Source organism: Globicephala melas, chromosome 3 (assembly GCF_963455315.2).
Source record: "Globicephala melas chromosome 3, mGloMel1.2, whole genome shotgun sequence".
NCBI classification, from domain to species: Eukaryota; Metazoa; Chordata; class Mammalia; order Artiodactyla; family Delphinidae; genus Globicephala; species Globicephala melas.
In genome coordinates this window covers 60,624,530-60,649,510 of record NC_083316.1, presented here as the reverse complement: position 1 = coordinate 60,649,510, position 24,981 = coordinate 60,624,530, and the positions used below count along the sequence as shown (strand labels likewise).

Genomic DNA, 24,981 nt, shown 5'->3' with positions numbered 1-24,981 from the left:
ACATGAAGTCTTGCTATATCTCAAGTAGAAGTTTTCAAAGAGACTTGGCCCCATTATTTCCATCTCATGGGAACACAGGAGATGAAAAACCAAAATGGACAGTCCTGAGCAAGACCATCACTAGGGCTAAGGGATGTGGGATGACAACTTAGAATGACAACACCCTTTCCTCTTAGCCCGGGGTAAGGGAGGTCGGGAGGTCAGCTTCCTACCTACCAGAACCGCAACAGAGCACAGAAGTGCAAGACAAGGGCCCAAGTTTTAAACAGAGGGTCACACAGGGGACTTCCTCTATAGAAGAGGTGACGGTCGACTTGGGCCTTAACTCAGCCAATTGTGTTTACAGTGAGGAAAAACTCAGAAGCCACAAAGACCCAGTGATGGTCCCAGGAGATGACAGCTAGAGTGGTAAGCTGAGATACAGAGAAACAGAAGAGCATTTGGTGCCCAGGCGAACAGCCCTGGTGACCTCAGCAGCCTCTAAACCATAGCTTTCCAGCCTTGGACAGTAATGGAGGTTCACCAGGCCGGCCTTGACTCAATAAGGACAGGTGTGTGTTCTGCATAGTCTGCGTAAGAAATAAGCTCTTCAGAAGAACTCTACAAACAAATGAAGTAGAGGCTTGAGTTAACCACTTAAGTAATTTGGGCAATTCATCACACAATAACTATACTCATATTTTGAACTTCGTTGTTTTACATAATTAATTCAGCACAAAGGATAACATGCACATGCTACTTGCTTCAGTTCCAAAGATAATAGTATAGATACTTATACTACATTTTATATTGTTTTTAAGTACCTTTTGGGGTTTTCATAGGATAATGATTGCTTTTAAGATTTCCAGTCTTGTGTGGTTAGATTTTTTTTTTTTCCTTGTTGAGATACTTAAATGAAACTCAACGTTTTATAAAATGTCTCGGAAGCACTTTGCATTTGGGACACAAAGAATTGTAATCCTCATAACAATTCTCACAATGTGTCAAATCCAACTTTTACCGTGGGTGGATTCTTACAAGTCCACAGAGTAACTAAGGAGAATTGTGTAGCAATTAAAGCAATGAAAAGCAAATCCATAACTTTTTCTTTAGAGTCACTGGTAGTATTTCAGTTGAGTCAAGATACTTCTCTTTTACTCTCAAGCTTCACATACTGAAGAATGTTGCCCCCAAACTGACCATAAGGCCACCTTCCCAGCCTTTCGTACAACTTGCTGTTAACTCAATGTTTGCACCCTCGTGGGAGAAACATATAGATGTTCTCTTAAAAGTCAAAGATAAGTTAATTACTGGGCCCAAAGTTACCTTAAGTTTAAAAAGGGCAAATGGCAGAAAAATAAAAACAGAGGAATGGTCCTGTTTTTGTAAAAAGAATAAAATGAGGATTGTATGTAGAAACGAAAATGGATCTGTCACTATGGATAAGGAGTAAGTAAGGAGTCACTATTCAGGAAGGACAAATTCCAAATTGCTAATGGTGGTTACCTCTAGGGTGGGGCTGCAGGAGTAGGTTATCAGGGAGAGAGGCTCCATATATATGCATGTATGGGACAAAAGGGGAAACAAGTATGTATATGGATATATATGTTTTATATATATGTATACTATTTAACTGATGATAGTATGAGTGACTTTTACTTTACTGTTTGCATTTCTCAGTTTTTTGAAAACATTTTGTTTAAAAGTAGGCCAGCAGATGAAATTTCTGAACACCTAATTTCATTTGGTCCTCAACAAAATCTCCCTCTCTCCGCCCCCCATCCCTTCCTCTCTCGCTCTCCCCCACCCTTCCCTGAAACATTTTTATTGGACTTTTATTGGTATCACAACCTGCACGGCTTAGGTAAGGTATGCTTTGGGGCACTCAGGTCTATCAACTGCTAAGATCCTAACTACTGATGTTTTCATAAAATATTTAAGTTGTAGATCTTCCAACTATGGCATCGAAATATTCTTTATTTTTCCATCTATAATTTCTCAGTGAGCACTGTGCCTTTTCTAATTATTTGATGAGGGTAATCAATTAAGATATTTGATAAAATCAAATTAAACCTCTAAATTTACACTTAATTGGAAACCTTAATGTCCCAGAAATGTCAAGGTGCTATTTGTTTCTCCACGTGTCCCATACATTTAGCAGGGAACATGGCTGTGTTGCCGGGAGGACTACCACCATAGCTCATAGCTGCAAACCCAGTGCCTAGCATGGCACCTGGGACATGTTCAATACTCAATTACTCTTTGTGGAATGAATGATTGGCAATCTGTGAACATGTCTACAGGAAGGCAGCAGGAAGCAGTGGAAAGAGCATGAGCTTTGGAATGAGATAGATCTATGTCTGAATCCCAGCCCTGCCACGTACTAGCTACATGACCTTGAGCAAATGATTAACTTCTCTGAACATCAGTTTCTTTACCTGTTAATGGGGATAACAATACCTCCCTACTTCATCAGGTTTTTGTGAGGATCAATTGAGATAACACACATGTACCTAAACATTAGCATTCATTAAATGGTAGTTCCTCCTTTTTGTGGATAAACTATTATCTAGAGATGGAACCATCTAGCACAACAATGTGTTTATGAAAATCAAAATTTATTATTTTATAATATTTTGTCCACCTAGAATGCCTTTTGTCCTATTTCTTCCTATCAAACCCAACCTCAAGGTCAAGCTGAACCACTGTCTTTGCCTCAAAGCTTTTATCCCCTACTCCCACTCCCAGCCAAAAGCGAGTTATTCTCCCTCAACGAGCACAGTATCTCACCTCTCTTACAGCATGACTTACATTGTTGAGTTTATAATCATTTCTACCTGTGATGTCTCCCCTCCTAGGCTGTCAGCTCCCTCAAGGACAAGGATAATTTCTGGTTCATGACTGCATCCCTCAAAAAGCAATGTTTGTAGTGCTTTCCAGGTAACAGATGTTTAGGAAATTTTTTAAAATTAAAGTAAGAAACTTCATCCTATTTTCTTACATGAAGAATGATATAATTGGCTATTACATACCTGTTCAAGAAACTGATTTGAAATAAATTACAGATAAAATTAACAGGATAGAAACAAAGATTCAATAATTACGAAAATAACCACACATTAATAAAATAAAAAATATCAAAAAATAACTATACAAATGGTAAAATTAGGCTTCAGGTTCCATAAAATGTATGTTAAAATCGGAGCTATACAGTCCATTGATCACACAGGCTTCAGCATAGCACAGAGACATATCTGTAAACAAAAAGAAAACTCTGCCCTATCATACATGTGTTCCAACTCCTACAACCAGCTATAACAAATACAAAGCTTTCTTATAAGTAGAATGATTTGGATGAGCTAGTTTCCTTAAAATGAGGCCTTCTTTCTCCCCCACCTTATAACAACCCTTATAGCAAGCAGGCCATTCAAAACCACTCCACTGCCTCTGTCTTGCCTTCTCACCCTTTCCTTCCCAGCACAGAAAATCCTTAGTCACCACTTCAGTACGGCGCGTGCTGGGATCTCTGGTTATTTTTGCCCCCTGTATATGGTGCCACTCCCTCTCAACCACATGTCCTACTCTCAACTACCTTTATTCCTACTCCCGGGCTAATAATAGACCGTAGTGCTTACTGAGCACTTACTGTGTGTCAGGCACCATCCTAAGTCCTTCAAAGATCACGTACCAGCCACGGCCTTGCAGATGGTGATTGGGAGCCCAGAGAGAGTGGTAACCCAAATCACACAGGGGCCCGGGTGGGCAAGGAAGTCTTTCCAGAAGGAGGTTTTAAAGGACAAGTCAGTCAAAGAAGAGAGAGAAGGAATCACATGTACTTGGGGCACTGAGCTACGAAAAAACAGGCCGCATTCAAGGCACTGCATGTCTTTTGGTAATAAATCAGCCAGCTGTGCTATGACACTCCCAGGAGACTGGATAGCTGAGAATATTACGACAACCAGAGTAAACCGATGTTACTTGGGTATTCTCTCTGGAAAGCACAATTACATGGACTTATTTGAAGCCGTTACCCAGTCTAGCCTTAACCTGTGAATTAACACGTATCATAACATTTTAGAAGTTTTCTCTTAATACAGCCCTTCATATTCCTATGACTGCTGTTCCACTCCTCCCTCCAGCCTCTCCCCGCTAGTCCTGTGCTCCCCTGACCTCTCCCCTCAGCAGGGAGCCAACAACTCATACTCATGGATAGCAGGGGGCCGAGGTTCAGACCAGGCTTCTCAAATTTTAACTTGTCTACACATCATGGGGGGATCTTGTTCAAATGCAGGTCGGGTTCCTTCGGTCTAAGGATGGGGCCCAGGAGTCTGCATTTCTAATAGGCTTCCAGGTGCTGCCGTTCCAAGGACCACACTCTGAGTAGGAAGACTCCGGTTGAGCAGATTCTGCAAGTCACACTGACTGGAGTGACCCCTTCCTCCCCCACATGCCACCTGAATAACCTGCTCTGAGCCCCAGTTTTCTCATCTTAAAATGTGAAGCGGCTGCTGTGAACATTCAGTTAGAATGTATAGGAAGCATGTGGTACCTGGTCAGCCTTCCAGAAATGGTGGCTCTGGGACTTCCCTGGTGGTCCAGTGGCTAAGGCTCCGCGCTCCCAATGCAGGGGGCCCGGGTTTGATCCCTGGTCAGGGAACTAGATCCCACATGCATGCGGCAACTAAGAGTTCACATGCCGCAACTAAAGATCCCATGTGCTGCAACGAAGATCAAAGATCCTGTGTGCTGCAAATAAGACCTGCCACAGCCAAATAAATTAATTAAAAAAAAAAAAAAGGAGGGCTTCCCTGGTGGCGCAGTGGTTGAGAGTCCGCCTGCCGATGCAGGGGATGCGGGTTCCTGCCCTGGTCCGGGAAGATCCCACATGCCGCGGAGCGGCTGGGTCCGTGAGCCGTGGCCGCTGGGCCTGTGCTTCTGGAGCCTGTGCTCCGCAACGGGAGAGGCCATAGCAGTGAGAGGCCCGCGTACTACAAAAAAAAAAAAAAGGAAATGGTGGTTCTTACCAGTAGTAGTGAGTACCTTCGGAGATGTCCAGCCACTGCCTTAGTGTCTTTTCCTTTCATTTCCTTCCACCTATTCTTTTTTTTTAAAATAAATTTATGTATTTTACTTATTTAATTTTGGCTGCATTGTGTCTTCATTGCTGCGTGTGGGCTTTTCTCTAGTTGCAGTGAGTGGGGGCTACCCTTCATTGCGGTGCGTGGGCTTCTCATTGTGGTGGCTTTTCTTGTTGCAGAGCATGGGTTCTAGGTGGGCAGGCTTTGGCAGTTGTGGCAAACAGGCTCAGTAGTTGTGGCACACGGGCTTAGTTGCTCCATGGCACGTGGGATCTTCCCAGACTAGGGCTCAAACCCATGTCCCCTGCATTGGCAGGTGAATTCTTAACCACTGCACCACCGGGGAAGCCCAAATAGTTAACTTTTAAAAACTCATGATGACTATATACATTTTGATGTTTTATTTTTAAACAATGTTTTGCAATAATTATTACTTAATTCCTACCAAACTTTCTTACTCCGGAAGACTCTTTAGAGAGAAAACTAAGAAAACAAGGTCTAAGGCTATAAACGGCCCTACAGAAATTCGTAAGTGAACTCTCTTTTTCAGCCCATTCAGAGGCTTCTGCATTGGAGACTGTGAAATGATTTGTTGCATGAACTTAGTTCACTAAATATGATCTTCATCTCTTAAAGTTTTATTGTTAACAATTCTCTCTAGGTTTATAATGTTGTGTGATTCAATGCCCAATAAACCATTCTATAAGTTCTGCAGCAATATGTATTTTTCCACATTATGAATTCCTAGTAAATAAAAAGAGGAGAGGCGCTTCAAGATGGCGGAAGAGTTGGACGCGGAGATCACCTTCCTTCCCACAAATACATCAGAAATACATCTACATGTGGAGCAACTCCTACAGAACACCTACTGAACGCTGGCAGAAGACCTCAGACTTCCCAAAAGGCAAGAAACTCCCCACGTACCTGGGTAGGGCAAAAGAAAAAAGAATAAACAGAGAAAAAGAATAGGGACGGGACCTGCACCAGTGGGAGGGAGATGTGAAGGAGGAAAGGTTTCCACACACTAGGAAGAGCCTTTGTGGGCGGAAACTGCGGGTGGCGGAGGCGGGAAGCTTCCGAGCCATGGAGGAGAGCGCAGCAACTGGGGTGCAGTGGGCAAAGCGGAGAGATTCCAGCACAGAGGATTGGCGCCGACCAGAACTCACCAGCCCGAGAGGCTTGTCTGCTCACCTGCCGGGGCGGGCGGGGCTGGGAGCTGAGGCTCGGGCTTCGGTCAGAGCACAGGGAGAGGACTGGGGTTGGCGGCGTGAACACCGCCTGAAGGGGCTAGTGCGCCACGGCTAGCCGGGAGGAAGTACGGTTAAAGGTCTGGAGCTGCCGAAGAGGAAGAGACTTTTTCTTGCCTCTTTGTTTCCTGGTGCGCGAGGAGAGGGGATTAAGAGCACTGCTTAAAGGAGCTCCAGAGACAGGCGCGAGCCGAGGCTAAAAGCGCGGACCCCAGAGACGGGCATGAGACGCTAAGGCTGCTGCTGCCGCCATCAAGAAGCCTGTGAGCAAACACAGGTCACTATCCACAACCTCCCCTCCCGGGAGCATGTGCAGCCCGCCACTGCCAGGGTCCCGTGATCCAGGGACAACTTCCCCGGGAGAACGCATGGCGTGCCTCAGGCTGCTGCAACGTCACACTGGCCTCTGCCGCCACAGGCGCGCCGCGCATCTGTACCCCTCCTCCACCCCCACCCCCCCGCGGCCTGAGTGACCCAGAGCCCCCTAATCAGCTGCTACTTTAACCCCATCCTGTCTGAGTGAAGAACAGACGCCCTCAGGCGACCTACATGCAGAGGCAGGGCCAAATACAAAACTGAACCCCGGGAGCTGTGCGACAAAGAAGAGAAATCTCTCCCAGCAGCCTCAGGAGCAGTGGATTAAATCTCCACAATCAACTGTACCCAAGATGTACCCTGCATCTGTGGAATACCTGAATACACAACGAACCATCCCAAATTGAGGAGGTGGACTTTGGGAGAAACAATATATATATTTTTTTCCCTTCTCCTCTTTTTGTGAGTGTGTATGTGTATGCTTCTGTGTGTGATTTTGTCTGTATAGCTTTGCTTTTACCATTTGTCCTAGGGTTCTGTCTGTCCGTTTTGGTTTTTTAGTATACTGTTTTTTAGCACTTGTTATCATTGGTGGATTTGTTTTTTGGTTTGGTTGCTCTCCTCTTTCTTTTTTTTATTACTTAAAATTTTTTTAATAATTATTTTTTAATTTTTATTTAATAACTTAATTTTATTTTATTTTACTATATTTTATTTTCTTCTTTTGTACTTTCTTTTTTTTCTCCCTTTTCTTCTGAGACATGTGGATGACATGCTTGGTGTTCCAGCCAGGCATCAGGGCTGTGCCTCTGAAGTGGGAGAGCCAAGTTCAGGACACTGTTCCACCAGTCACCTCCCAGCTCCACGTAATATCAAACGGCGAAAATCTCCCGCAGATCTCCATCTCAATGCCAAGACCCAGCTCCACTCAACGACCAGCAAGCTACAGTGCTGGACACCCTATGCCAAACAACTAGCAAGACAGGAACACAACCCCATCCATTAGCAGAGAGGCTGCCTAAAATCATAATAAGTCCGCAGACACCCAAAAACACACCACCAGACGTGGACCTGCCCACCGGAAAGACAATATCCAGCCTCATCCACCAGAACACAGGCACTAGTCCCCTCCACCAGGAAGCCTACCCAACCCACTAAACCAACCTTAGCCACTGGGGACAGACACCAAAACAATGGGAACTATGAACCTGCAGCAGGTGAAAAGGAGACCCCCAAATACAGTAAGTTAAGCAAAACGAGAAGACAGAGAAACACACAGCAGATGAAGGAGCAAAGTAAGAACCCACCAGACCTAACAAATGAAGAGGAAATAGGCAGTCTACCTGAAAAAGAATTCAGAATAATGATAGTAAAGATGATCTAAACTCTTGGAAATAGAATGAAGAAAATACAAGAAACGTTTAACAAAGACCAGGAAGAACTAAAGAGCAAACAAAGAGTGATGAACAACACAATAAATGAAATTAAAAATTCTCTAGAAGGGATCAATAGCAGAATAACTGAGGCAGAAGAACGGATAAGTGACTTGGAAGAGAAAATAATGGAAACAACTACTGCAGAGCAGAATAAAGAAAAGAGAATGAAAAGAATTGAGGACAGCCTCACAGACCTCTGGGACAATATTAAACGCACCAACATTCGAATTATAGGGGTCCCAGAAGAAGAAGAGAAAAAGAAAGGGTCGGAGAAAATATTTGAAGAGATTATAGTTGAAAACTTCCCTAATATTGGAAAGGAAATAGTTAATCAAGTCCAGGAAGCACAAAGAGTCCCATACAGGATAAAGCCAAGGAGAAACATGCCAAGAAACATATTAATCAAACTATCAAAAATTAAATAAAAAGAAAAAAAATTAAAAGCGGCAAGGGGAAGACAACAAATAACACACAAGGGAACCCCCATAAGGTTAACAGCTGATCTTTCAGCAGAAACTCTGCAAGCCAGAAGGGAGTGGCAGGACATATTTAAAGTGATGAAGGAGAAAAAACTACAACCAAGATTACTCTCCCCAGCAAGGAATTCATTCAGATTTGACAGAGAAATTAAAACCTTTACAGACAAACAAAAGCTAAGAGAATTCAGCACTACCAAACCAGCTTTACAACAAATGCTACAGGAACTTCTCTAGGCAGAAAACACAAAAGAAGGAAAAGACCTACAAAAACAAACTGAAAACAATTAAGAAAATGGTAATAGGAACATACGTATTGATAATTACCTTAAATATAAATGGATTAAATGCTCCAACCAAAAGACATAGACTGGCCCAATGGATACAAAAAGAAACCCTGTATATATGTTGTCTACAAGAGACCCACTTCAGACCTAGGGACATATACAGACTGAAAGTGAGGGGATGGAAAAAGATATTCCATGCAAATGGAAATCAAAAGAAAGCTGGAGTAGCAATTCTCAAAATAGACTTTAAAACAAAGACTATTACAAGAGACAAAGAAGGACATTACCTAATGATCAAGGGATCAATCCAAGAAGAAGATATAACAATTGTAAGTATTTATGCACCCAACATAGGAGCACCTCAATATATAAGGCAAATACTAACAGCCATAAAAGGGGAAATCAACAGTAACACAATCATAGTAGGGGACTTTAACACCCCACTCTCATCAATGGACAGATCATCCTAAATGAAAATAAATAAGGAAACACAAACTTTAAATGATACATTAAACAAGATGGACTTAATTGATATTTATAGGACATTCCATCGAAAAACAACAGAATACACATTCTTTTCAAGTGCTCATGGAACATTCTCCTGGATAGATCATATCTTGGGTCACATATCAAGCCTTGGTACATTTAAGAAAATTGAAATCGTATCAAGTATCTTTTCTGACCACAACGCTATGAGACTAGATATCAATTACAGGAAAAATTTGTAAAAAATACAAACACATGGAGGCTAAACAATACACTACTTAATAACCAAGAGATCACTGAAGAAATCAAAGAGGAAATCAAAAAATATCTAGAAACAAATGACAACGAAAACATGATGACCCAGAACCTATGGGAATGCAGCAAAAGCAGTTCTAAATGGAAGTTTATAACAATACAATCCAACCTTAAGAAACAAGAAACATCTCAAATAAACAACCTAACTTTACACCTAAAGCAATTAGAGAATGAAAAAACCCAAAGTTACCAAAAGGAAAGAAATCATAAAGATCAGATCAGAAATAAATGAAAAAGAAATGAAGGAAATGATAGCAAAGATCAATAAAACTAAAAGCTGATTCCTTGAGAAAATAAAAAAAATTGATAAACCATTAGCCAGACTCATCAAGAAAAAAAGGGAGAAGACTCAAATCAACAGAATTAGAAATGAAAAAGGAGAAGTAACAAATGAAGCTGTAGAAATACAAAGGATCATGAGAGATTACTAGAAGCAAGTATACGCCAATAAAATAGACAACCTAGAAGAAAGGACAAATTCTTAGAAATGCACAACGTTTTGAGACTGAACCAGGAAGAAATAGAAAATATGAACAGACCAATCACAAGCACTGAAATTGAGACTGTGATTAAAAATCTTCCAGCAAACAAAAGCCCAGAACCAGATGGCTTCACAGGCAAATTCTATGAAACATTTAGAGAAGAGCTAACACCTATCCTTCTCAAACTCTTCCAAAATATAGCAGAGGGAGGAACACTCCCAAACTCATTCAATGAGGCCGCCATCACCCTGATACCAAAACCAGAGAAAGATGTCACACAGAAATAAAACTACAGGCCAATATCACTGATGAACACAGATGCAAAAATCCTCAACAAAATACTAGCAAACAGAATCCAACAGCACATTAAAAGGATCATACACTATGATCAAGTGGGGTTTATCCCAGGATTGCAAGGATTCTTCAATATATGCATATCAATCAATGTGATACACCACATTAACAAATTGAAGGAGAAAAACCATATGGTCATCTCAATAGATGCAGAGAAAGCTTTCGACAAAATTCGATACCCATTTATGATAAAAACCACCCAGGAAGTAGGCATAGAGGGAACTTTCCTCAACATAATAAAGACCATGTATGACAAACCACAGCCAACATTGTCCTCAATGATGAAAAACTGAAAGCATTTCCACTAAGATCAGGAACAAGACAAGGTTGCCCATTCTCACCACTATTATTCAACATAGTTTTGGAAGTGTTAGCCACAGCAATCAGAGAAGAAAAAGAAATAAAAGGAATCCAAACTGGAAAAGAGAAGTAAAGCTGTCACTGTTTGCAGATGACATGATACTATACATAGAAAATCCTAAAGATGCTACCAGAAAACTACTAGAGCTAATCAATGAATTTGGTAATGTAGCAAGGTACAAAATTAATGCACAGAAATCTCTTGCATTCCTATACACTAATGATGAAAAATCTGAAAGTGAAATCAAGAAAACACTCCAATTTACCATTGCAACAAAAAGAATAAAATATCTAGGAATAAACCTACCTACAGAGACAAAAGACCTGTATGCAGAAAATTATGAGACACTGATGAAAGAAATTAAAGATGATACAAATAGATGGAGAGATATACCATGTTCTTGGATTGGAAGAATCAACATTGTGAAAATGACTCTACTACCCAAAGCAATCTACAGATTCAATGCAATACCTATCAAACTACCAATGGCATTTTTCACAGAACTAGAACAAAAAATTTCACAATTTGTATGGAAACACAAAAGACCCCAAATAGCCAAAGCAATCTTGAGAAAGATAAAAGGAGCTACAGGAATCAGGCTCCCTGACTTCAGACTATACTACAAAGCTACAGTAATCCAGACAGTATGGTACTGGCACAAAAACAGAAATATATATCAATGGAACAGGATAAAAAGCCCAGAGATAAACCCACGCAAATACGGTCACCTTATCTTTGATAAAGGAGGCAAGAATATACAGTGGAGAAAAGACAGCCTCTTCAATAAGTGGTGCTGGGAAAACTGGACAGCTACGTGTAAAAGAATGAAATTAGAACACTCCCTAACACCATACACAAAAATAAACTCAAAATGGATTAAAGACCTAAATGTAAGGCCTGACGCTATCAAACTCTTAGAGGAAAACATAGGCAGAACACTTTATGACATAAATCACAGAAAGATCCTTTTTGTCCCACCTCCTAGAGAAATGGAAATAAAAACAAAAATAAACAAATGGGACCTAATGAAACTTATAAGCTTTTGCACAGCAAAGGAAACAATAAACAAGACGAAAAGACTACCCTTCACAGTGGGAGAAAATATTTGCCAATGAAGCAACTGACAAAGGATTAATCTCCAAAATTTACAAGCAGCTCATGCAGCTCAATATCAAAAAAACAAATAACCCAATCCAAAAATGGACAGAAGACCTAAATAGACATTTCTCCAAAGAAGATATGTAGATTGCCAACAAACACATGAAAGGATGCTCAACATCGTTAATCATTAGAGAAATGCAAATCAAAACTACAAAGAGACATCATCTCACATCGGTCAGAATGGCCACCATCAAAAAATCTACAAACAATAAATGCTGGAGAGGGTGTGGAGCAAAGGGAACCCTCTTGCACTCTTTGTGGGAATGTAAATTGGTACAGCCACTATGGAGAACAGTATGGACGTTTTTAAAAAACTAAAAATAGAACTACTATACGACCCAGCAATCCCACTACTGGGCATATACCCTGAGAAAACCATCATTCAAAAAGAGTCATGTACCAAAATTTTCATTGCAGCTCTATTTACTATAGTCAGGACATGGAAGCAACCTATGTGTCCATCAACAGATGAATGGATAAAGATTTGGCACATGTATACAATGGAATATTACTCAGCCATAAAAAGGAACAAAACTGAGTTATCTGTAGTGAGGTGGATGGACCTAGAGTCTGTCATACAGAGTGAAGTAAGTCAGAAAGAGAAAAACAAATGCTGTATGCTAACACATATAAATGGAATCTAAGAAAAAGAAAGAAAGAAAGAAAGAAATGGTCATGAAGAACCTAGGGGCAAGACGGGATTAAAGACACAGACCTACTAGAGAATGGACTTGAGGATATGGGGAGGGGGAAGGGTAATCTGGGACAAAGTGAGAGGGTGGCGTGGACATATATGCACTACCAAGTGTAAAATAGATAGCTAGTGGGAAGCAGCCACATAGCACAGGGAGATCAGCTCGGTGCTTTGTGCCCACCTAGAGGGGTGGGATAGGGAGGGAGGGAGACGCAAGAGGGAAGAGATATGGGGACATATGTATATGTGTAACTGATTCACTTTGTTATAAAGCAGAAACTAACACACCACTGTAAAGCAATTATACTCCAATAAAGATGTTAAAAAAAAAAACACAGCCTCACATTTACTATATCCTGCGAAAATACTAAGGAGAGAAGCCTAAGGAAAGGCCGAGTTCTCCATCTGACTAAAGACTGATTTAATGTGTGGTTCAAAAACCTTGCTGATGACTTTGACTAGGCTTTCAAAACCTTATTTCAACATTACATAATATTTGTAATTTGTCAAGCAGAATTCTCCAGAGGAAAGAGATCCAAGAAATAATAAGCAAAAAGGAGGAAAAAAAAAAAAAGAAATAATAAGCCCATGTTTCATCCTGGAGGGCTGAAGGCAGGGTCCTACAGACTTGAATTATGAGGTTAAGAAGAGAGAGGCAGTTGATTTTCATCATTCACAGTAGTTATGGTCTATAAAGTCACCACAAACACTGAATTAATAAATACTGAACCACTGCTCCTAAGGGAAAGCCAGGGTTAGGTTCCTGCAAGCCTCTTCTCATAACATTTTTGTCAACCCATCTATACATAACCTTGTTTTACGTGTGTTTCTGATGAAAGACATCTTGTTTAATATGTTGTTGATTGATTAACATTGGACCCACGGCCAAGAGCACTGGAACTTATGTCTGAATGAAGCTTATCTAACACACATATTTTCTTCATGAGGCACACCACAGCTTTCTTGCACTTAGAAACACTAGACAGCACTTCAGCACGATGTTTAGGTGCCCAATAAAAAGTGAAATCACCAATGAAAAGCACCAAAATGTGAAAACATCACACTAAGTAGACTATGAGACACGGACACTTGCTTACATTCTGCGAGCAGAAACAAGAAGGCAGAGAGCCCCTCGTTCAACCTCAGCTGGGGACATGCACGTTGGAGGACCCAAAGTTTTCACTGCTCTGCCCATGTCCACGAATGACCACAAAAGCAGTGCGAGTATTGACTTTGGGATTACAAATATATTTTGGGGAGTAGGCAAATACAGAATGCACAAGTAGTCAGGATTGACTGTACCTCTCTTCCACCTCAGGGACACTATTGCTACGTGGCAGCTACTCAAAGGCACGAGGCCCCTCTGAGGCCCCCCACCATGCTGGGGTGATGTCCCCATATTCACTGAGCAGCCCAGTCAAGGCAGAGTTTGAGGTGGGCTCTCCGAAAGGCCTTGGGAGAGGAGCAGTTCTCACTCCAGTTTCAGAGGAGGTACTTTTACCTGTTGCGCGGAAAAGAAGGGGAAGTAGAGAGACTATTCTATGTCTACATATCTTAATCAAGGACAATGTGAATTATCTCAGAAGGACTTGCAGTGTAAACTTCAGCCCACTTTCCCTGCAGGATATTTAATCTTGAGATGAGTGCCTCTTTATCAAGCATTCTGCCTTTTCTCATTAAATTCTGGAAGAACACCCAAAGAGCTACTCTCCTTATACTTTCCGAGCATGAGCAAACACGGGATGAACCAGACGGAAGACATCCCTGAGAGAGAAGGCACCACTTAGAAGGGCCACTTAACTAAATCAAATCATGAGATTTTTCAAGAGGCCTACAATTTTGGAGAGAAAAGACAGTGAGATTTTACAAGTGGAAGTTTTTAAAAATTCAAAGGTGGCTGACAGTGTTAAAAAAAAAAAACCCATAAGCTTAGGACAGTAAGAAATACAGGACTTCCCTGGTGGCACAGTGGTTAAGAATCCACCTGCCAATGCAGTGGACACGGGTTTGAACCCTGGTCCAGGAAGATCCCACATGCCGCAGAGCAACTAAGCCCGTGCACCACATCTACTGAGCCTGCGCTCTAGAGCCTGTGAGCCACAACTACTGAGCCTGTGCTCTAGAGCCCGTGAGCCACAACTACTGAGCCTGTGCTCTAGAGCCCGTGAGCCACAACTACTGAGCCTGCGCGCCTAGAGCCCGTGCTCCGCTACAAGAGAAGCCCGCATCACCGCAACAAAGAGTAGCCCCCACTGGCCGCAACTAGAGAAAGCCCACGCGCAGCAATGAAGACCCAACGCAGCCAAAAATTAATTAATTAATTAATTAAAAAATATATATACTGTTTAAGAAACACTGATGAGGCTCAGGAATTGTGATATTAAAAATATTAATGAAGCAGTTACTATGGTTGAACCAAAAAACTCAGCTCTGAGCTTTCTAGCAGCAAATAAGAAAGGAAAACTTTTTTTTTTTTTTTTTGGCAGTACATGGGCCTCTCACTGTTGTGGCCTCTCCTGTTGCGGAGCACAGGCTCCGGACGTGCAGGCTCAGCGGCCATGGCTCACGGGCCCAGCCGCTCCACGGCATGTGGGATCTTCCCGGACCGGGGCATGAACCCGTGTCCCCCGCATCGGCAGGCGGACTCTCAACCACTGAGCCACCAGGGAAGCCCAGGAAAACATTTTGATACATAAGTTTCATCAATAGATAAAAGCCAACACACCAGACCATCTCACCCAGAAGAATACGTTTTGTGGGTATTAGAGTCCAGCAGGTACTTATTGTGCCAAAATCACCATTATTTATGGCGTCTTGGTTTCTGGGTCAGTTGATGTTCTATATGGCATCACCCTAGTCAGTCCACAAGTGTACCAGGAGCTAGTGCTAGATGGATGAGTCAATTGCCACAGTGACTCCTACATAAGGTAGAGGGCTAGAGATCCCCTCATGAGACATCTCACAAAAACACTACCAGCTGGTCACTAACAGTATAAAAAAAAAGAATCGGTTGACAAAAATCCGTAAGACTTGAAGATCTAGTGACCTGCGCAAGCAACAAGGAGAGGCCCATTTCAAACGTCAAAGATGCATTTCAACGCCAAAAGAATGTCCCTGGTAACAAACTACAGTAAGCTGAAGGTCTGATTCTCTTTCTTATTACATATTTGCTCCTGGGAACCAAGTTTGGACAAAATAGCTTATGGTTCACCTGGGTGAGTTGTTTTACCTATTGAGCAAAGCTGATCTACTGTTGTATCTTACTATTAAGAGTGATAACATAATTGTACCCTGTAATAATGATTTTAAGGGCCTTGATTCTTTTCCAAATAAATGCAGGTTTGATGATTAAAAGTAGTAACAACTATGCACAGGACACCATGATAAACCTGGTCGTGTTCTCTTTGTTGAATATATCTAACTTTCTGGCACTTGGCACCACACTTCCCAAAACGTCCCCCACATGGCCCTCTTCTGCTACTCTTAGCAGACCCCTGTTCCCACTTCCAGCCCCATTCCCCAGGGTGCTAGGGTAATCTAGCTTCGTGGTCAGGGTATTCACACCTGGTTCATACCTGATGTGATTAATAAGTGCTCATTTCCATTCTTAAAATTGTCCCCACTACAAAAAAAAAAAGACAGTAACAAGTGTTGACAAAACTGTAGAGATATTGGAACCCTCCTACACTGCTAACAGGAATGGAAATTTGTACAGCTGCTTTGCAAAACAGTCTGGCAGTTCCTCAAAAGGTTAAACATAGAGTTACCATATGGCCCAGCAATTCCACTCCTAGGTATATACTCAAGAGAAACTAAAACCCATGTCTATATAAAGCTTGTACATGAATGTTAATACCATCATTACTCAGAGTAGCCAAAAAGTGTAAACATCCCAAATGTCCATAAAATGATGAAGAGATAAAGAAAATGTGTGATATCCATACAATGAAATATTTTTCAGCAATAAAAAGGAATGAAGTTCTGATACCTACTACCACATGAATGAACCTTGAAAACATTATGCTAAATGAAAGAAGCCAGACAGAAAGGGCCACACATTATATGAGTACATTTGTATGAAATGTCCCAAATTGGTAAATTCATAGAGACAGAAAGTAGACTTGTGTTTTTCCAGGGCCAGAGGTGGGGTGGAAGTGAGGAAATGACCACTAATGCACAGGGAGTGTCTTTTTGAAGTGACAGAAATATTCTAAAATGGATTATGGTGATGGCTATACAACTCTGGGAATATACTAAAAACCACTTTAAATGAGTGAATTGTATGGTAGGTGAATTATATCTCAATAAAGCTGTTAGAAAAGGAATAATAAATCAAATAGTAATATAACAATAATAACCACCCCCATAAGGAGATTAGCTATATGGTCACTCTACGTAGCACCAAATACGAGGTACTCAGACACCAATGGGGAAGAGGGGGCTTGGACACCTTTAGCAATGACATAAAATAGTGATAAGCTAATTACCGTATTTTCAAATCATCCTATTTCAATAGGTGGAGGAGGGAAGCAGGATCATGGGTTACTGTAATTTATTCTTTCAGTACAGAAGAATCAAATTTGTTTCCACGAAAAACTACTTACCAGAATCTAAAACAGCATTTCAGAAACATAAAGCTCTGAGTACTAAAGAGTAAAAACCTTTATTCACTTAAATATGATCCAAGGAACAAAGGTTTTTATTTACTTCACTATGTTGCAAGAAAGCACACTGTGACATTAGAATATATTATTTAACCTACGGCAAGACCAGCATTTGAATAAAATTTCACATTGATGTTAACTCACTGAAGACAAACATTTCCTCTTCTCTCACCACTGAGCTCTCACTGAGTCTTTGCCCCCTTTTCTACTTGCCAGTAATCACTCCAAAATTCTCCCTGATGGCGTCTGTATGATCCACTAATCATTTTGCTTTGTTTTCTCCATGTTGCTTCTATTTTGGTGAAAGTTTACAGCACATGTCTTAGAGTCAATGAGGTCGATTTCTATGAAGTGACACCCATGCCCTTTCCAATTAGTCTCCAGGAGAGCCTTTAAAAATTACCATTATATCAGAAAAAAAAAAAAGAGTGAAGTCTTCTGTTGAGGATATTATATCACATGCCAAGTGAAATGAAAAACTGACAAGTACTAATTCTTGTGAAATCAGTTGGAAGCGCCTACGTGGATGGAGCAGGCGCCCACTCCTAAACAGAGAAGAGCCTTCACCTTGTGGTTTGCAAAACAGATTTGGGGAGAGAAATCATGTGCCTCCTTCCAGTCCATCTGGCCTCCTCTGTAGGATGTGTCGTCATGGGTTACCGACACCAGTATGTTACAACAAGTATAGTAAAGACAGAAGTAGAAAACCAGAGGGCACAACTAATTCTGGACATGGAATAAGAAAGGTAATACGAGGCGCCAAATGAAATAAAATCGAAGTTTATTTTGCACACAAATACTGCTTACAGATACACAGTGTCCACATGTGGTAAGGTATAACTATAAAGTATGGAAATCAATTTTCGTGTAAGGGGTATGTGATCAACCCTGTTACTTTCCACTCCTCCATAATCATGTGTTTTGAAAATGAACACCAGCGTGATGCCTCCAGCAGAGATTAGTTCTGCAATATTTCAGTAGGGGTTCAAAAGGAGACGGACACCTGTTTTCCTCTCTCAGTTCTATTTTTGCAAAATAATACTGATTATGCTTAATAGCCACATAGAGAGATTGTGGACAAGCTAATCAATGACCATTTTAGTACTAAAAAACAGGTTAAAAAACGTATGGAGGCCCCTGTGTCTCCCTTTTTCTCTGTGTGCTCTTTATTCATCTGTCCTCCTGTTTCTCTCCATTTTCTGTCTTTTTTGATCTTTTTTCTCACCAGATGCTTTCACTAGCCCCACCCCCATTCCCACAGGCAGAATTTTTCCATCTTAACTGGACACAGTGTAGAAATGGAGTATATTGTTATTATGTATACTGTATAAAGTAAAAAAGACATGCATTTCCTGCTACTACTTTTAAGGCACAGTAGCCTCATTTAAAAAAAAAAGTTTTTTGTGTACAAAAAATTGTAGCCCGACTTATTTTATCTTAAACAAAGATGTGGAGAGGAAAAATGGAAAACAGGAGGCTGTCAGCAACCTGCAGAGGAATACCAACAAATGTTACATAGGAATAAAAACGATTTCACTGTGAACATAAGACACGTCTGTGAATCCACACATGGAAAAATCCTCTTTGCTGCTGAAAGCAAAGTTGGGGTAAATTTCTAAAAATTAGGCATAGGGCCCAGCCAAACATCTGGATTCAGAGGCCAAGAGGACAATCTTTCTCCCTCTTGCACACCCTTGCAAGGGACCTTACTGGAATCGACTCAGGCATCACCCAGCACATTACAAGTCTAGTGTATGGAGCAAATCCACTGGGCGAAAATCTGGGTGGCTCCCATGAGACAGAAAGGGTATCCGGCAATGAACAGATAGATACCCTCTAATGTGAAGAGAGGACTGAGAGTCTAGTTGATAGCCATCAATTACACTATTTTATTTAAATGCTAGTGATTAATTAGAAACAAAATGGCATAGGTGAGAGGAAAATGTAGAAAAATAAATGTGGTTCCCAGAGTCGTGCCGAACCATTATCGATCAATGCTTAACTTCATTTTGGTTTCCAACACGTATTAAAGAGAAATATTTAACAACCTCTCAGAAGGCCTTGAGCTTACATGCAGATCTGAAGGGATTAGAGCTATCTTTTCCCCTCTCCATGGAGACAACATTCTCCCCATTGCATCTACATGTATTGTACGGCCAGTTCTTTTCATAAGGACTGCAGGCTGGTTTTATTACCTTCCTGGGAGAATTCTAACAGGATGGCTTCTGACTTTTTTAAGCCCTTAGACTTTTTCTAAACTCTTTAAAGACGTCAGGCCATTTTAATTTCTGGATATTTAAAAGCAACAAAATACAGCTATCTTTGAAACAGACAATCAGTTGTTTCTTCACAACCCCACAGAACTAAAGAACAGTCTTGATCAGTTGTTCCTAATTTGTTTCTCCATCTTTAGTCAATATTAGAACAGTCATAATTTCATTTTTTTTTTTTTTACCACTTTTCTGATGAAGAAACAGAGTACTTTGGGAAAGTGGACCAACAACTGATTAAGAAGTGAGCCTCAGTGGAAATCATTAATAAAATGCCTGAGAATATATTTTTTATTATGAAATTAATTAATAATCAAATCCTAGGAAACTGATATCTATAGAGGTACTTAATATTTCTTAATTTACCAAATCATTAAATTGTATATAAAAATTTTTCGGAAGCATTTACATAAATGGTGGCTAATTTTTAAATGTCACTTTTAAAAATGCTCCTTACAGAAAGAGGCCTCTTATTTTCCAAACCAGATAGTAAACTGATGAGCTGATTTCCAAGAAACACTTTGAATTCAGCAAGTTCTTAAATTTTTATAGTCATATTAGAACTTTTCAAAAGATTCTTAAACAAAGTAGCTTTTTTTTTACATTTCATTTGTATAAATAAGTGTAAATGAGAGCTTTATTCGTATACTCGAACTTTTTTGCACGTGTAACAGGATATTAAGTAGCCGAAAGCTGAAATAAAAGTCACCACACTACAGAGGCTCATCTACAGAAGACTTGACAGCGGGTAACCAAAGTACTCCATGAGAGAAGGTATTTAGTAACCAAGGGAACGTTAAAAAACCCAAAAAGGCCCAATGTCCCATTTTTTACCTCTCATTCTCTCTGCCCAGACCCTGAGGAACCAGAAGTCTGTGCAGGAGGGGGTGGGGCAAGGAGAGCAGAGATAAAGGCCACACAGCTTTTCTCAGCTGCAGGTTTTCAAGACAAGGTCAGCCTTGAGCTGAAGGAAGCATAGAAACATTGAATTGGATGATGGGGGATGGGAGTTTTGATTAAGATCGGATTTGGCTTTTTAATAACAGAAAACGAAACTCAAAATCTATGACAGATCCTTGAGATATAATCCAGAGACGCAGAAGAAACAGCTAACAGAACAGGTGTGAAAGAGGTGATGGGAGAGAAACAAATCTGTTTCCCTGATGGTATCCTATCAGGTCCAGCCTGTTCTTTAATGTGTGGGGCTCTTTGTCATCTATTGTTTTCAATTTTACGCCATGGAGAAACCTAAGAGCCACCTAATGATTAACTATTAAAGTTACAGTATGAAGTAAACATTTTTGCTCCCCAATCCTGTTTTGTGTTTTTGTAACCCCCTTACCATTGTCCACAAGGTCTTATTCAATCAAGCCCCTGCCTGCCTCTCTGGCCTACCATGGACCATGCCTCAACTCACTCTGCTCTAAGCACACTGGACTGCTTTGGGTTCTTCCAACAAGCAAACTCTTCCTGACCTCAGGACCTTTGCATATACCTTTTCTTCTTCCTGGTACAGTCTTCTCTAAATTATTACTGAGAAAAAGGTGTGGAAATCTCTGGCTATAAATGTAGATTCATCTGTTTCTCCTTTCATTTCCAACAATATATTTTGAAGTCCTATTATTACATGTGTAATCTTTTAGTATTGTCATATTCTCTTTATTTTTTAAAATATTTTTTCATTTATTTGGCTGCACGGGCTCTTTGTTGCAGTCCACAGGCTTCTCTCTAGTTGTGGCGTGTGAGTTTTCTCTCTCTAGCTGTGGCGCGGGCTCCAGAGCACGTGGGCTCTGTAGTTTGTGGCACGCAGGCTCTCTCGTTGAGTAGGGTGAGCTCAGTAGTTGTGGCACACAGGCTTCGTTGCCCCACGGCATGTGGGATCTTAGTTCCCCAACCAGGGATTGAACCCACGTCTTCTGCATCAGAAGACAGATTCTTTACCACTGGACAACCAGGGAAGTCCCTGTCATATTCTCTTGATTCATTGGCACCTTTCTGATTATGGAATGATAATATTTATCACTGGTAGTATTCTTAGTTCCAAAATTCATTTTGATATTAATATAGCCACTTCAGCATTTTTGATTAGTGTTAGTATGGTGTATCTTTTACTTGTAACCTATTTGTGTCTTTATATTTAAGGGGGTGTCTTGTTGACAGCATATAGTTGAGTCTTACATTTTCTTTTATCCAATCTGATCATCTCTGCTTTTTAACTGAGGTGTTTAGACCACTGACATTTAATGCAATTATTGATATGGTTAGGTTTAAACTATCAACTTGCTGTTTGTTTTCCACTTGACTCCTCTGTTCTTGGTTGCCATTTTCCCTCTTTTTCTGCCTTCTTCTTGATTTACTATTTTAAAAATATCTTCATATTATTTTATTAGGTCTCCCTCTCTTTTTTTGGTGGTTGATTTAACTTATCAAATTCTTTGTCCACTATTGTTCAATTCATTTCTATTACCTTAGCATCTGGAAAAATGCCTCAAACCTAGCTGAGGTTCAATAAATTGTTATTGAATAAGTTGATAACAGAGCTAAGAAAAATACAAATTGTGGGCTCAAAATATGGAATATTCTGGTTAACTGAATTTCTAATCAAATGAGGATTATTCAGAAAACTATATGCTTCAACGCTTTTTTGGTTTGAGATATTTTCTAAAATGTAACAATTGGCTCTTCGTGTCTTACAAATTTCGTGTACTAGAAATAACTTTTTGTTACCTCATTTTCATCATTCTGAACACCTGTGATGTTGATGTCTGAACACAGAAATGGCAGAGAAGGTACAGAATGGAATAAACCTGTACTGAGCTCAGGACACACCATAGAAATTATTTATTTAGTTTCTCTGTTTTTGAAGAAAACCTTAATGGGGCATGCTTTCTCTGTAATGTGCCTTTGTCCTTGACACAAAGAGGAAAAAAGTTCTTTCAGTTGTGGAAGACTAAAGGAGCATATTTACTGTATGGATAAATAGAGTAAGAGGGCAAAAACATTTCTGTGTCAGACTTATAGAAGACACTACAGAATTTTAGAAATGAAATTGACTCAAGTGAGATTACAATAAGAGCAGTAACGCACTAGTAAATGTTGAAGGCATAATGAAATTGCCCACACACTTAAAGGCAGTCAGGGCATGAAAAGTAGACCAAACAATGCATTAGAACAGCTCCCACAAGGGCTACACTTCTTTTGTGGTACATAAAAACAGGACCCCATCATTGCTTTCATGGATTATTTCCAGTTTACGATTCTCTAGCAAAAACTATTCTGACGATGTGAAAATAAATTGATTATTGTAACTAATAATTAAATGATGATAGAAGGCAAATAATTATAAATAATCATTCCTGCAGAGGTAAAGGACACTCACGAATTTAAATCATACCTTGTTTGAACTAAAGCTTTTAAAGAGTGATTAATAACAAATACAGATCACCTTCTAAATCTGCAAATCCTGGTACAAAGAGAACCCTCTATAAACTGAAAAATTTCAAGTAATCAGCTGAACTAGCATCTTCTCTGTAAACCACAGCAATGATGAACATCATTAGCCAGTAGGTATTCTCATGGAACTTCTGGAAGATGGGATAAAGGGATATCAAACAAAGTCCTTGAGCATTGGTCTCTTTAGGGCTTATTTCTCCCTCATGATTGGGTTCTACTGGTGTGACTGTATATAGTACTTGTACAGTAATATGTATTTTACAATCAGCATTGAGCCTGTGTGTATATGTGTGTGTGTGTGAGGGGGGGATATATGTACATATGCATACATAGATCTACAGAGGAAAATAAACATACGTATAGTCCTTCATTTACTGACAGGAATATAGAACCCCTCCTGATACCACTAAACTCCTAATCAAACACATGCCAGGTCCCAAGGTGATCTATATTATCTACACCTATACCACCTATTCCTTCCCAGCATAGTCAGACAGGCAAAAGGAGAAAGTAAATACTCAAATTAGAAATCAACAAGGAGATCCCCAACTTCCTATCTCTGAACTCACTAAATGACTCTAAAATAAGGAGAACAAGAGTAAGCCTTTTCCTGAGGCCTAGAAAGCGTGGGGCAGCTGAGGCCTGGAGTTCTTAAGAGGCTAGAATTGGTCCTGGCTTTGTAAGCTGTGGTATATGACATGAGGGGGCCAAGAAGGCATATGATGTACATCTATACATGCATGGATATGCATGTGTGCATGTGTTCTGGGGAGGGGGCCTGCATCCCCCAGTCTACTTACAGACTGGAAAAGGCTGGTTCACCCACCCATTCATGTCAAGGCTGGAGAATAAAGGCATTCCTCAACCATCACTGGAACAGGTAGGTTTCTTCTCCTTTTTGACCAAGGGTGGCCCCTAGCAAGGATTACCAGGTCTTGCAGCCCCTTCAAGTTTGACACTGCCTGAGAGCCTGCATAGCCTCAATGTACTGGTGCTGAGGGCATCTGTGTTAGAAAAGGCAAAGAAAACCTGCAATCCCTGAAAGGGGACTCGGCCCCTAAGGGGAAAAGACCAAACTGAAATTGGATGGGTCTCACTAATAGAAGAGATGAAAGAAAACATTAAAGAACAGATGAATGCAAATCCTCAAAGTGATGTAATTAAAACAAAAAATATTTACTGAAACTAAAAAAGTTTTTTAAACTTTTTTCAAACTTTAAAATAGGGGCTTCCCTGGTGACGCAGTGGTTAAGAATCCGCCTGCCAATGCAGGGGACACGGGTTCGAGCCCTGGCCCAGGAAGATCCCACGTGCCGCAGAGCAACTAAGCCCGTGCGCCACAACTACTGAGCCTGCACTCTAGAGCTGGCATGCCACAACTACTGAAGCCAGTGCGCCTAGAGCCCGTGCTCCGCAACAAGAGAAGCCACTGCAATGAGAAGCTCACGCACCGCAACAAAGAGTAGCCCCCGCTCGCTGCAACTAGAGAAAGCCCACGCGCAGCAACGAAGATCCAATGCAGCCAAAAATAAATAAAAATTAAAAGAAATTTTTTAATAACTTTTATTCACTTTATTTTATTTTTTGTTTTTTTCTTCCAGTTTTATTGAGATTTAATTGATATTTTAAAAAACTTTTAAAGTTCAATAACCTAACTGAAAGAGAAAATTCACTCCCGGGAACAAAATAAGTAGTCTGGAACAGGAGTTGGCAAACCTCCTGTAAAGGTCAGGTTAGTAAATATTTTTGACTTTGTAGGCCATATAGTCTCAGTTGAAGTTGCCCAACTTTGCCATTGTAGCATGAAAGCAGCCATAGATGATACATACATAAATGGGTTTGGCTGTGTTCCAATAAAATTTTATTTCTAGAAACAGGCAGCAGGATGGGTTTGGCAACCAATCTGAAGTTTGTAGATCCCTG

General features: G+C 40.5%; 1 protein-coding gene across 8 annotated transcripts in view; it reads right to left on the bottom strand.

The window, feature by feature from the left end:
- The window catches only part of PDE8B (phosphodiesterase 8B), a 378,976-nt gene that overhangs the window by 170,036 nt on the left and 183,959 nt on the right, over positions 1 to 24,981 (bottom strand). Inside the window, exon 1 of one of the 8 annotated variants that reach the window (XM_060295915.1) lies at positions 5,004 to 5,061. The exons of the other annotated variants lie outside the window; for them this stretch is intronic. The gene's annotated coding sequence lies outside the window, so the exon portion shown is untranslated. Of the gene's footprint in view, positions 1 to 5,003; positions 5,062 to 24,981 lie in introns of those variants that run through there. 8 annotated transcript variants of the gene reach the window in all.